The sequence below is a fragment of the Corvus kubaryi genome, unplaced genomic scaffold, assembly GCF_017639235.1.
Source record: "Corvus kubaryi isolate FWS band 111438036 unplaced genomic scaffold, C.kubaryi_AGA036_p1.0 137, whole genome shotgun sequence".
In the NCBI taxonomy this organism is placed as follows: Eukaryota; Metazoa; Chordata; class Aves; order Passeriformes; family Corvidae; genus Corvus; species Corvus kubaryi.
In genome coordinates, this window is record NW_024580671.1 from 7,091,684 (window position 1) to 7,110,271 (window position 18,588).

Genomic DNA, 18,588 nt, shown 5'->3' on the forward strand with positions numbered 1-18,588 from the left:
GCAGCCCGTGGTGAGGTAGCTGTGCCCCTGCAGCCCATGGAGGGCCACAAGGGAACAGAGAAACACTTGCAGCCTGTGGAGGACCCTGCCTTGGAGCAACAGGATGCCCCCAGGAAATTGTGACCCTGTAAGAAGGCAGGACTGAGCAGGCTCCTGGCAGGACCTGTGGCCTTAGGGAGAGAGGAGCCCATGTTGGAGCAGGTTTGCCAGCAGGAATTGTGACCCTTTGAGGAACCTGTGTTAGAGCAATGCAATCCTGAAGGACTTCACTCTATGGGAGTGGCCAACACTGGGGCAGTTTGTGAAGAACTGCAGCCCATGGGAAAGAGTCGGGAAGAGTATGAGGAGTCTTCCCCCTGATGAGAAGGGAGCAGCAGGGACAACATGTGTTGAACTGACCACATCCTCTATTTTCATCTCTCTGCCCTGTGGCGGGGTCACAGGGAGAGAAAACTGGAAGAAAGAAAGGGTGGGGGGAAGGTGTTTTTTAAGATTTGGTTTTACTTCTCATTACCCTACTCTGATCTAATTGGTATTAAATTAAACTAGTTGGTATTAAATTTGTCCCCAGGACGAATATGTTTTACTAATGGTGCTAATGGATGAGTGCACTCTCCATGTCCTTATCTTAACCCATGAGCCTGATGTTATATTTTCTCTTCCTTATCCTGTTGAGGAAGGGAGTGATAAAGAGGCTTTGGTGGACACCTGGCATCCAGGTGGAGTCAACTCAGCATAATAATCTAACCCTTGTCATCTTCTTTCCTTTCTAATTGTCTCAGTGATTTTCAAATTGATGCCTGATATTAAGTATTCTGACACCTGAGACTTTAAAGATATTTTAGTGCCAGATTCAAAGGAATGAAAGTGATTTCCCCAAACTCAGATTTTTTTGTTGAGAACAGTAAATGGTCATTGCCTACCTTTCACTTGTCTTTTTAGGCTGCCTTAGTCACTGGTTGCAGCCTACCATTGCTTACCTGTTCAAGCAAATGAACAAGATGTTAGTGAGTGAGGTAAGTAGGACTTGCTTTCTGCTTTGACTTCATTACCCATTTGTTTAAATGATGGTGCATTTATTTACTTATTTTAAGTTAATGGACTTCATCTTTTTGGTCTTAATTTTTTCAGCATAAGAGTGTGCATTAGAATATGTTTATTTACTCACAGCCCTAACAGCAGGAATGCAGAATACCTGTTATTAGAACCGAGCAGATTTTAAATAAAAGAAATGCAATTAACTCAGCTTATTTTGTAAGATGTTTTGTGAAACTGACTGAAGGGAAGAAAGTAGTTAAAGAAACATGGCAGCCCTCTAAAGTCATATGGTCAAGGGCACAGATTCTTACCATTTGTGGAGGAAATATAGAAAATGCAATGAGAAAATAATTTGGCTGAAGTCAACTATTTAAACTGGAATGGACATTCAGGGTGAGTGCAACAACATAAAAAGGCAAAATCATAAAAAAACAGCTAACAGAATGATTCACCTGGAAGGGACACTGGCTGCAGCAAGAAATGATGTAGAAGGATATTAGGATCAAGAGGAAAATCAAAACAGAAAAAATCACTCCTATTTATTGTAAGAAGATAGCTATAAATAGATGATAAGAAGACTGACCTGTTTAATGCCTTTTTAGCATGCAATCAAGTGATAATCACACCAATCTACTGACAAAGGGAAAGATCTCAATATTTGAGTGTAGGAGAAACATTGACTCACTGGAGGGCCTTGAAGATGATTTGGAACTTGGAGTAAAGGACATCTGAGCAGGAACTGGAGTGTTTAACATGCAAAAGAAAAGGGTAAAAGGGGTTCTAACTACAGTCTTAGAGAGAAGGTGGAGCCAGATTCTTCTCAGGATGCAAAACGAGAGGATAAGGCCTCAAGGGTCAAGAGTTTAAATATAAGAAATTGTACTTCCTGTGAAGGAAAAAAATGATTCACCACGAGAGGTTGCCCAGGAGCTTTCTACCTTGTTTCTTGTTTTTGTTTTCCTGTCCTCACACAGCTGTGGTGGGACAGGAAAACTGCTGACTACTCAGAGCTGATATAGTAGCCACAGAACTAAGCTTTGAGCAATAAAGAAGTGCAAACTATCTGAAAAAATAGAGCCTGCGAGTCTTATTATTGCACATTATTGTAGAAATAACTTTAACTGTTTGCGTTTCTTAGTATTTGAATATATTTTAGCTGTGATTAAGTTGTTACTTTATCAACAGTTACAATAGCTTTTCTGAAGTCGCAATATTATTTTATTGCTGTACTGGGGCAGGATGTCAGGTTTCAGGAGTGCTGACTGCTGAGGTGCCCCGTGACAGCTGGAGTGGCCATAAATGGACTCCAGCAGTAGGATGTGGGACAACCCATAGTTGCTGTCAGAACATGCAGTCAGTCTTGTTCTTTCCGCCGTGTAAGAGTACTTTGGGGAAAAAAAGACCCCACAAGAAGTCACTATTTATGTTTTCAGTAAGTTTGCCCTTTTTCAGGAAGTGCTGATACATTTTGCTTCTTATGTTTGACTATGTCTGATATTGTAGCTTTTGCTTCTGTACTACAGGGACCCAAGACGTGATGAACGGATACAGATGTCTGACTCTTCCAAGGAGCTTCAGCTGAAAATCAAAGTCAAGTCCTCAGTTAGTATATAAGTAGTAATGCTCCAGTTTGTGTCTCTGATGAACTTATAGGTAACCACTCAAGGAATGAGTTCAAGTAAATGTAACTTCGTATACACAAAACCAACTCAACTACTTCTCAGACAGAAATGGTATTGCCTCAGCAGTACATCAGTGTTCTGCTATCCAGAAGGGACTAATTTTATAAAAGGTTGTCATACAAATTATACAAGTACTTTTGTTTTAATCTGTGATTCACTTCAGTGCTAAGGAGTCTGATTCATCCATTCAAGTCAATAGAAATATTTGCAATGACTTCAAAAAGAATTGGAATAAGCAGCAACTCGAGCAAGTCAGAGGCTGGCTTTCTGTTCAAATCTGAGCTGTGTATTTTTAAAACAAGTTAATGTCACCCTAGTTTTTACCCACAACTGACCAAGGCTGGCAAAACATGGAAGTGTTTAAACTTTATTTTATCCATGAACACCCATATTTCTGTATATGATCCTTTCAAATTTTCTCCAAACTGAATTACTCTGACATTTTTCAGGACATCTTAGTGAGGTCCCAAGTATTTTTAAGTACATATGTAATCCAGTCATGTTTCCAGCAATGTTCCACCAACTTCTTTTCCATGAAGAGGTATTCTTGTTGTGACCATATTCTCTCAGATGCTTCCCTGTCCAAAGTGTCTAAAAATGAAGGTGTTAGGAGACATAATCTTGTACCTTTTCCTCTCATGGAAAGCTGTGATGTATGCAAATACAAGATTACTAAAAGTGTGCTGAAATTGGGATAAGAAGAGCTGCAGAAATCCCTTTCTTTCTGGAGGTTTCTTCTGTTCAGAGCTGACTTTGGTTAATCCAAATGGTTTTATGCTGGGACATAAGACTGCATCTAGGGCCCTCCTCTCATGGTGGCTGCTGCTTAGATCTGGAAGAAAATGGCAGGTCACTGGTTCTAAGAACTGCTGCAGATGAAGCAATGAATCCAAAAGAAGCAATTTACTTTCAGTGGAGTCCACAGCTGTATTGCTTTTGATTTCAGTTTTACTGATTTCCTGCTTCTTTCTTTCCAGACACAGCATTCGTATGGATTGCATAACATTTCACAGAAGTTATGTTCCTTTTCTTCTGAGATAGAGTAGTGTAGTGGGGTGACCCTGACTGAAAGCCAGGCAGCCACCAAAGCCTCTCTATCACTCCCCTCAACAGCTGGATGGGGGAGAGAAAATATAACAAAGAGTTCATGGGTTGAGATAAGAACCAGGAGAGATCACTCTTCAAATACTTTCATGGGCAAAACAGGCTCGAATTAGAGATATTAACTGAATTTATTGCTGACAAGATTAGAGCACGATAATGAGAATTAAAAACAGACCTTAAAAATATCTTTCCCCCATCCATCCCTCCTTCCCAGCCCTACCTTCTCCCTGTTGGCAGTGCAGGCAGAAGGCAATGGGGGTTATGGTCAGTTCATCACAGTTTGTTTCTGCTGCTGGTCTGGGGGAAGAGTCTTTCCTTTGCTCCAATGAGGGTCCCTTCCATGAGAAAAGTTCTCTGTGAACTTCTCCAACCTGAATGCATCCCACAGACAACAGTTCTCCATAAACTGCTGAAATGTGGGTCACTCTTCCACAGGGTGCAGTTCTTCAGGAATAGCCTGATCCAGTGTGGGTCCCCCATGGGATCACAATTCCTACTGGGAAGCCTGCTCTGGCATGTGCTCCTCTCTCCGTAGGCCTCCCACAGGGTCACAGCTTCCTCTCAGGCATCCACCTGCTCTGGTGTGGGTCTCCTCCAGGGGCTGCAGGTGGATCTCTGCATCCCCACGGATCTCCATGGGCTGCAGGAGCACAGCTGCTTTACCATGAGCTGCACCATGGGCTGCAGAGGAATCCCAGCTCTGGTGCCCGGAGCAACTACTGCCCTTCCTTCTCCACCAACCTTGGTGTCTGCTCTCTCTCACGTGTTCTCATCCCACTCTTCTCTGGCCACAATGACACCTGCACAATAACTTATTTTTCCTTCTTCTTAAATATGTTATCACAGAGGCATTACCACCATTTCTGATTTGCCCAGCCTTGGCTACTGGCAGGTATATCTTGGATCCAGCTGTCACTGGCTCTGCTGGACAAAGCTTCTGGCAGCTTTCCAAAGAAGCCACCCCTGTAGATCCCCCACTACCAAAATCTGGCCATGCAAGCCCAAAAGAAATAGACCACTTTCACTTACAGCCTCTCTAGCATGATAAAAGGGAGATATTTTTACAAAATCCAGCATATTCTAAACATCTGCCTGTAGTAGCCACAGGGTGCATACAGCATAGGTAGCCTGTGACCTGTTCCAGATCTGCTTCCAGGTTTCTATTTGACTGGGGGTTAGTGTAAGACAAGGCCGTGTTCTAGCCACCATGCACCTTCTCTGAGCTGGCTTCAAGTGAAACTTGATATAATCAATCTGTCTGAAAACATTGCCCTGTGTAGGAAAACCACACTTGGACAAAGAACATGAAGTGTTACAAAGATTGCCCTAAAAATTAAAGGTTTGTTTTGAAACCTTGTGTGCCAGAAGTTTGAGGAGAAGTAGTGCAGAAAAAAGAAAGGCTACTTTTAGGTTTTAAAAACCCAGAAGATTTGGCCTTCACTGTCTAGTCCAGACCCTGAGAAATGAAGGATGGCAACATTAAACTTGTTGATTACTTTCTCAGGGTCTATATTAAAACTGGTAAGCTTTTTTTTCTGTCCTTGGCCAGAAAGAAGGTGGGCTTATAAACTCAGTACTTGGATGTTCATAAACCTTTTAATTCCAGCCCAAAGGTATTAATAATCAATACATTTGTATTTAGTCTTAAGAAAACCTTCACCTTTGTTCTTGAGACCTTCACCTTCCTTTTCTTCTCCCTTTGCTCCCCTGGACTAGACACACAAATCAATCAGGTTTATCTCTCAGCCTTTATGCTGCTAAATTTGAGGAGAAGCCAAACCTTTGTGCGTGTGTGTGCGTGTGTGCTTTATTATGGCAAACTCTCTGCTTATCCTCTTCTGAACCACTTTCACTTTGAATTCATGCTCTTTGAACATTTGGGTTTAAACCTTTCATGGGATTTTGAATCAGATATCTCTTCTCCTACCTGAATATAACTTTGTATATTTTTTTTACTGTTACCAGATTTCTCTAATGATTCATCAGGGAGTTGCTGCCTTTTTAATGGTATTTAACAATGAGAACAACTAGGCATCTAAAGATCAAATCAAAGCATTTCCTATCTTTATCTGTAGTTTACTATTTTATAGATTAAATGGTTGCAATCTGTACTACTATGGAACTACTGTGCCTGATGGTGAGCTTGCTAAGTGTTAGGTAACAACTAGTTCAAATTTTGGGACGAGTTTCAATTGCCTGTGCTAAAGATAGCCTCACATATAGCTTAAATCCTTGAGAAAAATTATGAAGAATTTACCTTCAGTACAAGAGAAAAGAGACTTCCTTTAAGCCATAAGAAATTGTGTTCAGCATTTTGACTCTAAATTACAATATACTTTTATAAAGCACCAACTTAATCTTCATTTGATCAATTATGCACCCCAAGGGCAAGATATTGCAGTTTAAATTTATTTCTTTGTGCTTGAAAGTACAAATTCTCTGATGCTGAAGATGGTGAAAAATGTTATTGTTCAGAATACTTTGATATTAGGAACATGGGTCTAAGCTTCATTGTCCCACTCCTTCAATCATTCACATTACTGACAGGTGAGAGAAAATGTGAATCAAAAGCAGTGCTAGTGACCTTTTCCTTCTGCTTGGCTAACTGTTACCATTTAAAGGTTCATTACAAGGTAGAATGGTGTTTGTTCACCATATACATTTGCATGTATGCATTTTTTTCATACCCATACATATATTAATTTAAAGTTTACATGAGACTGATGAAGTTCTGTCAGGATCAAGTAGGAGTTTTCCCCATTTTATCTCACCTGCAAACGAAGTATACTGTCCCCAAAGCCTGTCTTGTGAACCTTGTCACTACTAGGTGATGTTTGACCAGTTTGGTCCCTGCTAATTCCCTATACTGTTTTGTTTTCTCCCATTTCTGTAAGGTTGCTCATCTAAAGTACTGTAGTTATTTTATTCCTAACCTTCACTTAAATAAGCAACCTCCTGTTTCTTTTCTGCAGAGGTAATGATCGATCATTTTCCTTCTAAAACAGGGCTTGTTGCCTAGTGTCTCTTATCAAATCTGCTGAAAACCTTTTTGAGCACAAAGAGTCTCTGACTGCAAAATGTCCTGACTGACATCATTAATAAGAGTAATCAAGCTGAGGATTTATATTTTATAGGAAGCTTGCCAACTACAGAAACTTAGAGAAGGAAAAGTGAAGCCAGAGAAAAGCTGTGTAAAGTCCCATGGAAAGCTGAAAATTAGTTGGTCAGATTATGGAGTTTTGCTATAACTCTAGATTATGGGGTTGCCTAATAAGTCTTTCACTCACTAAAATGTTTTGTGGGGTCCTTCAGTCCACCTCTTTCATAGGGTCTTCTTCACAGTCAAATAGAGAAATGGACATGAATCCCATTTTGCTGGGGCTCTTTCAGGATCAGACGATAGACCTCCATTTCCTCTCATGCATAAAGAAAATTGCTTCCACCTTAGTGTTGCTCTGACAGGAGCAAGATTCTGGTCACCAACTCCTTCTCTCCCAGGAACAGCTGGATTGGTACAGCCTTTGGTGTGTTAGAGCTGGACCTCTCACGTGGGAGTAAATAACTCCCAGGAGCTACAACCAAAATAAAGGATAAAATATTCTCCACATATTTTGCGTTTGCCAGAAGGCATCCTTAGAGAGGTCACAGCAAGAAACTGAAACTTCCCACCTGCCACAGCAGTAGTCATAACAATACATGTTTTAGCAGGCAGTGAAGGAATAAAATGAGGGAACAAAACTCAGAACTGGTGACATGATACTTCAGAGGAAAGCCTGCCTACTGCTAAAAACATGGTCTATTAAAAGGGTATGAAATTTAATGGCTTCCAAAATACCAGACAGTGATTAATTGACTAGGTGGTGAGGCACCAGCTTGGGTGAGCACATTAATCACTGCAGCAGCATGTCTGTCACACACTTCTTTCTGAGCATTGCCCTTCCTTCTTATATCTAGAGATGCAGGACTGCTAGACAACCATTGATAAAATGCCATCTGGGAGGGGGAAACAAAACTGAACAACTCAACACTGTACAGTCATTCCTCAGGGAAAGTTTCTGCCTTGGGATTTGCCGGCCTGACTTTTCTCCCCTTAGTGCAGAGAAGAGCAAAGCACTCTTGTCCCTTTCTGTCTCAGCTTTGCTTTCTCTTTCCTGCTTCCCCTCTGACCTGGCCCTGCTCACACAGCAGTAAGAGTCAGAGAAGCAGCTGAATGATGATGACTGCTTCTGGACATGGAAGCCCCATTAATCCTTCTGTGAAATTGTTGAGAAATGCTGAAGAGAGGACGAGGTTAAATAGGTTGTATCTATAGGTGAGGACTGGGAGACCAGTAGACATATGGGTAGATAGTTGCTTGTGCAGGAAATAAATACTTACATGGAAAAGCTCTACATAGAAGGAACCTAGAAACCTGTATTTTATGCCCAGAGCTTCCCAGATTTGACAATAGTGTTATTAATGACCTTTTTTTACTTTTTTTTTTGAAGGAAACATATATTTCATACTATGCATATGTTCTGACAAGGGATTAGATGTCAGAATATTTAAGTATTTGTAAATGCACTAATAATGCTAATAATTGATATGATTTCAAAAGTCTTAACAAGCTTAGTCTCTTTATTCCTCTGTTATGCTGTCTGAAAAGGAAATGTGACAACTCTTCCCTTAGAGAATCCCTCAGTCCTTGGTCATGCAGATCCACGTCTGTAGGCAGGGGGATACTCAGCTAAGGACTGTCAGCTTCTGGCTATAATATGCTAGTATAAGCAATCCATGTTGAATTAAAAATGTTCTGGATGAGACAAACAAAAATTTTTAGCTTTTTAATCCCTTGTAGGATGATTTCCCAGATGGAGTTTTTCTAATTGAGCTTGTGATTTCCATCATAGAATCCAGATCCCACTTTCCAGATGAGATGACTGAATGTGGTTCAAGAAAAATATGAAATCATTTGAAAGATGAACAAAGGTAAATTAAGTATTTTTCATCCAAATGTGGCAGTAACCAAACAGAGTCAGTTGTACTTTGTGCTTTATATAAGCCATATTTTGCACGCAGGATCCATCACAGTGATATCTATGCACCAGAATGTTAGAGAAAAAAGAAGAGAAAGGGTCTGCCTTTCTGGCAGGCATGGGTTATTCCTATTAACATTTCATTATTTCAAAAGCAATGTACATGCCAGATTGTTAGATTTGGGGATGACTATCCATTATTCATAGTCCTCTGATGGAGAGATAGTAACTGGAGATGATGCCAAGAAGGATGCCTCAGATCCAGATCTAGGTTCAGATTCCAGCTTGCTCCCAGCCTTGATGCAGCTATGTGCTGGAAGCATGGCTTGAACCTCATCACATTGTGAGAAACTCCAGGCTTTCAGCAATCATTAGTTGTGTGATATTCACAAAACAAACAAACAAGCAAACAAATCTGTTTTCACACAAATGCTGTCAGTAACAGAAACTAGTAGAAGAGAAATCTGAGACCTATCATGTGTATTTTAGGGTTTCTTCCTAGTCAAAAGGTTTTCAGTTTGCTTGAAGTGTTTGCAGCTGCTAAGTGCAAAATTTTACAGGAGTGGAATGTGGCTTGATGTAGCAGGAATAATTTGAAAGGCTGGGAAAAGCAGCAATAAAAGTCTTTTGGTGGTTCTGTAGGTACTGCATTGGGGGCATAACTTCTGATTACATGTGAGTTTTTTTATTTGTTTTCTTGTTTACTGAAGGTTCAATAATATTCAAAGCTGCATCCAGTTGCAGGACTGTTTGGTTTCTCTGTCATGTAAATGTGATTACTGAGATGGTCCTTCTCTCTTGCTCTACCTCACATAATCTGCACTCAAACGTTTTTTAGGTCACCCAACTAAATGGTTATGAAAGCTATAAAGGAGGTGAACAGGCTTTTTACTCCTTACTTGAAATGCTTGCCATTCCCATTTGAAGTCAGATGAAACAGTATTTCATACACATCGGTGAGAATCTGGCTGTGTCTGGGGAACTGAGTGGAAATATCCTTGCTTTAAAAAATCAGCTACAGACATGCTCAATTTTGTTAACATTTGGTCTCTGCAAACAAAAAAATTACTGCATGTATAACTTCTTTATAAAAATGTTAATCCACAAAAAACAGAGGTGCCATGGTTTCAGATGTATTTTCAGAGAATAGAATAAACATGAGTAAAATGGTCATTATTTCAATATAAATAATGGATTTCAAATATGTGAAAAAAATTGAAGCATTGCTTGTCAACTCTTCAACTGGACTGTTTATTAAACAGTTGTAGATTATATTGTAGAGAAAATGGAAAATAAAACTGTAAAGAATATATTTTAAAAAGTAGCTGAATATAATGTCTATGGAACAACTCCAGCCTCTTTTCATAAAATGTGAATGTGGCTACAGTTCTATATTGATCAGATGCAAGATCTGGAGAGGTCAAACAACAAGACTCATTTCTTTGACATCTGGCTTTTATCATAGCTGACTCTTTCAGATTCTTATCTTCTCTGACAATAAAAAGAAAATTCTGTTTAGCAAAGTTCATAACTGTGTGAAAGTGTCTATTACTGACAAAATATAACACAATACAACATGCCTAACCATTAAAGTACCAGGAACATCATATCACATTAATCATGCAATTTAATTGGCACTTATAATACAGTGGATTATTTGAATCCATATTATCCCCATTACAGAAATATGATGAGACATACAGAGCGCTTCAAAAGCATCTGAAAGGTTCCAATTTTTTGAAAAAACTATTGCATTACTGTTTATCTACTTGAATGTCTGAATGGAAGACATTTCCATGATCTCAAACCAGTTTTGATTTTTGTCATGAGAGTGCTATACACCTATTTGCTTAAGTAGGATTCTCCATATCATATAGAAATCTGATTATCTACTGTTATGTAAATGAAGCATGAACTTCTCAAAAACACTGATAATCACAGCACACAGGCTATATTTTGGAAGTAACAGTTTTCCATTTATTTTAGTCATCCATCACATGTTCAGTAAACTCATCTTCCAATGGAGGAGAGATATTGCAGATGCAGTGCATGACCACCTGTGGGCTGATCAAATATTAAGGGGTGAGGGGGCTGTAGGGTTTATTTTCTTGTCCATATTTGTCCTGTTCTGTCTGAAACTTTTTCATTATGTGTACAGGATATCACTGTCTCAGTCACTGCTAGTAGTAAATGAAATATATTCACACAACTTTCAGAATCATTTTGATGAAATGTTTGCTATAGTCAATTTACTGTCCATTTTCTTCACAGTTTCCATATTGCCTTGAATACTCACTTTAGATGGATGTTAAAGAAGAGTTTTTCTTTCCATCAGTGCCTGTACTTGACCTTGTCCTGGGACACCCAGACATGTGGGTCCTTTGTTTTCTTCCCTGCTGTTCCACAGGTGAGTCTCCATAGCATTTAGCAAGTATCTGAGGACAAATTTTGCTGTTGAATTAGCTCAGTGGGATTTTTTTTTCTATTAATCCTCAAATGTATGTTTACATCTTAAATGAGCTGGATCAGAGCACTGGTCTGTGCTCTTCCAGGTGTGTGGGGATGTGTCACTACACTCCACTGTGCCCCAAGAAGATTGGTGACAAGCCTTTGCAGGTGTTTGCACTGTGATTGTGCAGTCCCTGTTTTGTTTTGTTACTGCTCTGATGTTCTTGCTGCCTCGATGTATTCCACACACACTGCTGCAGTTGTTGCAATGAACAATTTGCTTATTGAGCTCAAAAATCAGTCTGGTGGTGGACTAAAGGGAGGTACTGAAAAATTTTGTCACTCTTACCAAGCTGAGGGCATGGCCCAGGGGCAACATCAAGGGATTATGTTATATTGCCTTTGCTTCTTTTTTCTCAGTGGTTCCTAGGAATTCCCCAATCAGCATTGCCAGACTTTTTAACAAGTAGTAACGTGATTGATCCTGTTATACCCTGCACAGCTGTAGGCAGGTTAATTTTCAGCTGCCTGCTAACAATATCCCAGGTCTCAGAGGCTGGAGCAGGTTTCCCAGACTCCAGGCTGCATGCTGGAGCTTGGCAATAGCTGAACTAGCCCACTGCAGTCTGCTCAGGCTCACTAGCTCCAGCAGGCATTTTGCTGTCAATCTCAAACAAAATATAGCATTTGAACTGCCACTTCAAGTATCCCAACACACATTTTAATTCTTCCAAACGCAATATCATTCAGCTAGGAGAAAAACATAGTGCTTATTGTAACAGGAGGAGGAGTTGCATTCTAGACAGTTGCTAGTCAAGAGAATATAGACACTATGGTAGGAAAATAAGTGGCTCTGAAGTGACACTTAGAAGGCTAAAATAATTCTTGAGGAGTGTCAAGAAAAATAGAGAAGCATTGCTATATCTGAAAATAGCTTTAAAGAAACCATTATCAGAATGCTGTGTTGGATAGTGTTTTCATTCTTTAAAAAGCTGCTGAAAATTTGATGAAAGAAAAGAACTACAAGGGTTTTGAACATCGAAAAACACCTTGTTCTGACAAGGTGTTTCTTGTTTATCCAAGAAAAGTTAAGAGATTATAAAAAATATCTTATGCTGGGAAAAGATTTCTAACTGCTGACACTATGGAGAGAGAATCAATCTAAAGGTCACAGGTTCAAGTTCTTCACATTCACAACAGAAATAAAGTTAAATATTAAGCAAAAGAATGGAAAACTGTAGTGAAATATAAAATTTTTGAAAGTAAGAATCAAAATTCCCATCTAATAAACATGCTTAGTTCAAGGCAAACAGTTTAAGAATCAGTTGATAGAATTATGCAGCTGGTGCTAACAAAATATTCATAAATGCTGTATAAAAGATGTGTGGTTCAAGAGCAGGAAGGCCCCAGAGAATTGCAGAAAATTGCCACCTTATTCCACTGATCTTCAGGAGGCTGTGCCTTTAGTTGCCTTCAGCAAAAGCAGCCCTAGTATCAGATTAGCTTTGCCACCTTCTATTCTAAGAACACAGACCAATCAATTTATTTCTGACAGCAACACAGATTCACCATTTGACTAAGTTTTTTACATGGACATGAAATGCTGGTTAGACTATGCATTGCAATATCCCCCAGTTGATGGAGATAGGGATGATCTGTCAGGATACATAAACTCTGACATGCAGTGCAATAGTCTAAAGACAAAATCAATGTTGTGGCCAGAACCGCACTTGAAATCACCAATTAAATTTAAAAACTCCGAAGATTGGAAGCATAATTCAGAATATAGACTAAGACTTGAAGAGGATTTGTAGGAGGGAGTGCTGGGATCACCAACACAAGCATGTGTTCTAGTTTTGCTTCTGTACTAGGACATCAGATTGAGGAAGCCTTTCCTATATGGATTTACTCTAGGAAGTGTTCAGAGGCATGTGCTGGGATTTTTCACATTACAGGTTGATAAGCAGAGCTCAGTTTTTATACAAAGCCTAAGCTAACAGACTTTTTGAAGCAAACAGCACTTTGTCTAATACCTCTGAAAAATATTCAATTCCCTACTTCAGTATATATCTTGTGGTGATTTGGATTGTCATAACACTGTGAATCTTTGAAATATTATCTGCATATACTGAAAAAGAACAAAACAAACAAAAAAAATTATATTAGTTCTTTATAGCTGCATTACTGCAGTGATTGTTAACTAAAAAATCCCCAGGAATTTTATGTTTACATGTGCTCAGCAAAACCTAAAATATTTCTCTGAACACTGTCAAATAGATTTCCTTGCAAAAGGGAATGTTAAACAGTATGTTGGCTATTAAGTCAATTATGTGAAATCAATCAAAGGGCAAAGAAATAGCTGCTTCATTTTTAGAAAAGTTTTGAAACACATGTTTCCTGAAAAATGCCAAAAGCAATTTTTGTGTGACAGTGATTAGGATGGGATGTGCTAGGGGCAGAGCTAGAGTTTCTAACAGTGAGAAATATTGGAGATCTGAGGTGAACATCTAATAAGATCTCAGAGTAGAACTTGAGGTCTCGGATCTCTCTCTTTGTAGAGAAAGAAGCATAAAAAATGTTTTCTTGAGGGATTGTTTGAACCACCTGCCAACCATTGCAGTAAAATTTCACTTTAAGTTTGAAGTTTCTGAGTAAATTCTAAACCTTATCTAATTATAGACTATAGTTCATGAAGAGAGGGTGAGGTAGCAGGTGCTGGAAAACTATTCACTAAAGGGTAAATGCTGAAAAAGATACAAGAATACTTGCTAGCAAATTTCTCTGAAGTATTTGGTATGGATGAGCCTGATCTGCCCAGCATATGGATGTACAGGATGGGGCCTCAAAACCTGTCCAGAAGGCAGTGTTTGTGGGTTGCACAGGTATCCTTGGAGCACTGTCTCATGGTTAAATACCTGTTGGTCGGAGAAATTCTGCTTTGCAAGGACTACTGTAATTTAGTGCCAAATGACACTTTTGAACATCAGGTTAGGATAACTCAAATAAGTAGTATCATGCACTGTAAGTAATTGAGCTGAGGTCAGTGTTATTGTCTATGGAATAAGCTATTACTCAGAATAAATAAGAATTTCAGTTTGGTGAGAATGAAACGATCAACTCTTGATGAGTAGTAAAAGGAATTCAAAATTCTTAATCCAAAGTACAGATGAACCTCACATTTGTGCTAACCCTGGAACTTATCAAAGCAGATCTGGCTTTGATAATTTGAACACTACTGATACTGATATGTTGAAACAGCAGCTTATGGGTCTTCCTTTCTGGGAAACCCTGTGCTATAGAATCATAAATAAATTCCCATATTTTTACAAAGAATGTCATCCAGAGGATGACATATCACAATACATAGATGCAAACCAGTCCAATTACTAAGCAGGTGACCAAAGTCAAAGGTCCCTGAAACAGGGACGAAGCAGTGCTGCTAAATTCAAGACATTTATCAAACTGTCTCACAGAAGTACTGTTAATCTAAACGTGTCTGGTTTAAAGCGCTGGTAATTTATTTGGCTGTTTCATCACTTGTGAAGTTTGTGCCATTAGTATTTAATCATCTTAGATTCATAATCATCCTCCCTTCCTGAAATATACCTCAAGGACAATAATGTCCTGCAGTTTTGTCTCTGTGCCTCCTTTTCCCCTTCAGTATCGACTGGAGAAGAAGCTTTTCAAAGATAGTAAGTACTGCTCTCCGCAAGGTTGTTACTTTTAGCATTGTAAGGGCATTTTCACTCAAAAAGGCTGAACCTTTTTTAGTTACACATCATCTTATTTTCATTCTCAGGTTTCTTTATTTTTCTCCTTTAGGTCTCTCTGAATTGATGCTGGGAGTGATGTCTACTGAAATTCAAACCAAAGACTCATAAGATAATACATACATGAGTATTAAATATTTCAGATTCTCTGGGCACTACCTTTATGCTGATTCTTTGAAATGTCAGTGCAGATTAAATCAGTCAGCTTGTGTTCTTTTGGAAGAGAGGCGTCTGCATGGGAGTTAGTAATGACCTCAGGAAAAAACACCGGTTTGCTAGGTTGCAGGGAGGAAGAGAGGAAAGATGGGTTCCTAGAAAACATCAGGTAAGATGTCCTGAGCCATTCCCAAATGTTTGGCCTATGGGTACTGAGTGCTTGACTATCCTACAGGAAAGAACAAATTATTTTTTATAGAGTAAGCCACAGGCACAGGTTGAAAATGAGAGGATATAGAATCCTCTGTTCCCCTGAACTCCCTGAGGACTGACTGCAGAATGCAGAAGGCAAATCAGAGACAGACCCCATTTTGCAAGACGTTCCACCTTTGTCAATACATGTAAAGGTGTCCATTTTGAGAATACTCATATTACCTTTTCAATTCCCTCCTGTAGAAAAAAACTTATTTTTTAGGAAAAAAGAAAGAGAAAAACTAGAGGAAAACTTAGTGGAATCAAAGTCCATTTGGGAACATGTTGCCCAGATGCCAAGACACCAACAGAAGGACTGTGCAGAGAGAAGCAGTTTTCATAAGCAATTCATGCCACAGATGATACAAGATTTATCTCACCAGTAGCACATGTTCAAGGCTTGTGAGCACAACCCAAAAAGTTAATATGAGCTTGAGTTTTGGGAACTTTAATTAGACTGATTCTACCCTAAATTGCTTCTTGTTTCGCTTATTGTTCTTTGTAACAGAGAAGACTTAAACAACTTTTTCCCCAACCTCTATTGAAAATAAAGATTTAAGGGAGAAATGTCAGTTATTAGAAGTGACTCATTGACACTGTGTTAGATTTACACGACTGTTAGGCAAATTGTTGAGAATCAACTGGTAAGAGTCCTAAGGTACATTTTTTGGATAGTCTTACATAGCATACTTTTAAAGAAACATTGATCTTTTCTTTCCCTAAAATGTCACAGATACCAGGGAAAGGGTGAATCATTTGAGCAGTGCCTATAAGAAGTTGAAAGTGGAAACAGAAGAAATGCAAACCACTGGTGTTACCAAAAGGGATAAGGGAACATATCAGTGTTATCAGATGCTAGATAAGTTCTTATCTGTTGTTTTAACACTCCTGTAAGTATTCTTCATCTCTAAAAACATCTAACTGTCGATTCAAGGAAAAATCTCAAGCTTCACAAGTTTCAGAATGCTGATGTAAAAAATAAACCTGTTTTTTTATATGATTTTTTTTTTAATTAGCTTTTAGCTATTCTTTTAGTCAGAACAGGTGGACCACATCTCTGCACTGTGGACGTAAGAAACTAATTTGGCAATGAAAACAGCTTGAGAAACATTTATTTCCTATTATCTTGGAGGTCTCTTTCTCTGCATAAATTCCTAGAAGTGTGGAGAAGACAGAGTCCCAATTTTCACTCTGTATTGTCCGGGTAAAACAAAGATTTACATAACACTGTCATTTCGTTGTGCCAGTTTGTAATGATTGATACTATTCAATTTAGATAATTTCCTTATGTGCAGTGATTAAAATGTGTAAGCTTTGTAAATCATATCAAATAGATGTTTCTTCTACTAAGAAAAACACATTTTATTTCAGCCTACTTTTCAGGAGATGTTTATGTCCAGATGTATAAAGGTGTTTAGAAACATCTATCGTAATCAAAAACTTTTGAAAACGCACAGCTGCCCTACTTCTGTTGAAGAACATCACCAAAAGAGCTGTGGAAGTGTTCAAACCATATCACAACTAATGCTTTTTCACTGATGGATATATTATTGCTTGTTTTCTGCTTTGCAGTGAGTGAACCTTCCCTATTTGGAAAAGAAAAATCCTCATGCATCTGTCTGCATTTTTATAGATATCTTCTATGTGCTGCTCACTACACAGGCAGCTTACACATTTTGCATGTTTCCACTTGAGGTGGTCAGATCCTTTTCTGATATCTGGCCCAAAGGCACAGATCATCTGACCCATCTTCATATGACCAAGCATGAAACATAACCATTTTAGTTTCAGCATGATGACAACAACAATAGTAATTTAATCTCAGAAACTGTAATTAACCCTCCAGAAATGCCATGCTTGCTGTTGACTTGATAGGGAATCTGGAATCACAAGATTTCATACAGGCATTTAAGGATACTGAATTTAGTTTCTTTATGCATCTCTAGGGACCTAGGTACCTTTTTTTAAGTGCTTTGTTGTGGGAATACACGGAAGACTACATTGGTCTGATTTCCTCACTACACCCCAGGTGGAAGCAAGCATCTGAATCTTAGACTCTTGTCAGCTTGAAATGTTAAATTTTGGGACATAAAATTTAGGATGTGTGACCTATAATGTAGTACAGCTCACAAGACATGTTTGGTGCCATAGATACAATTATACATTAATTAATCTCTTTTCTAATGTAAAAATAAATTAGTGTGTAAACAAATTATTCGTACCTCAGAATGCATGCATCTGAATGCATACTTGCAGAGCATTTGAGAAGAGAGATCAGATTACTCTTAATCAATCCTCATTCATCACAATCATTTGACTGGATAAAATCACTCTCATTCCTTCTGAAAGGAAGCAGTGCTTAAGCTGATGCATAACAATCTCAGTGAAATTCATAACTGATTATTATCCTGTGTCAATACATCACGAGATTTATTTGCCGCTTCATTTTCAGCAGAGTTGTCAAAGCAAATTAAATTCTAACTATTTGCCTCATGACAATATGTTGCATCAATATATATTTTGTATATATTTTTTGCTGAAGTAATCTTGCTTTCTAAATGTAGGAGACATTTTTTTTCCTCTTTTGAGATGCTCTTCACTCCTCCTCGGAAAAAATATATGCATTTTGATTTTCATTGACATACTTATTCTGTTTTATAACAGAATAACATTTGACCATAAATCTTGGGAGCATGCATCTGTCTCTTAATGAAAGAGTTTCTTCAGTGATGAAATTTGAGATTACAGGGGAGTCTTAGATATTCTACTAGTTAGAAGAATATCTTGTTATCATTAGGTATCAGTACTACAAGAAGTCCAGTGTGTACAGAATACCTATGTCCTTTTTGGCAGTTAAACTATGGAGCCCTTGTCCGACTTTGAACGAAGTACTTTCCATCTTTTTGTATTAGAGTGGTTTGTATACTGTTCTTATCACCATGGTTTTGCAACAGCTGCCAGTAAGACACTAAAAAAGTAATTATACATCTGTTTCTCGTCCTTTGAGGAGTAAGGAGAGTGTGAGTGGAGTTTTTGCTTTGAAATTTTATATGCATATTTCTACAGGTTTAAATTAGAAGGGATAAAGTCAAAGAAGTGACTTGTGCTAATAGCAAAGTTGTA

The 18,588-nt window shown here is 38.5% G+C and overlaps 1 long non-coding RNA gene across 1 annotated transcript; it reads left to right on the top strand.

Moving 5' to 3' along the window:
* The first annotated feature begins 8,649 nt into the window (after nucleotides 1-8,649).
* Nucleotides 8,650-17,619, top strand: LOC121659441. The gene is made up of 3 exons (XR_006014329.1): nucleotides 8,650-8,792; nucleotides 11,111-11,246; nucleotides 15,110-17,619. It is a non-coding gene; the product is annotated as an uncharacterized LOC121659441 (long non-coding RNA).
* Nucleotides 17,620-18,588: the final 969 nt, after the last annotated feature.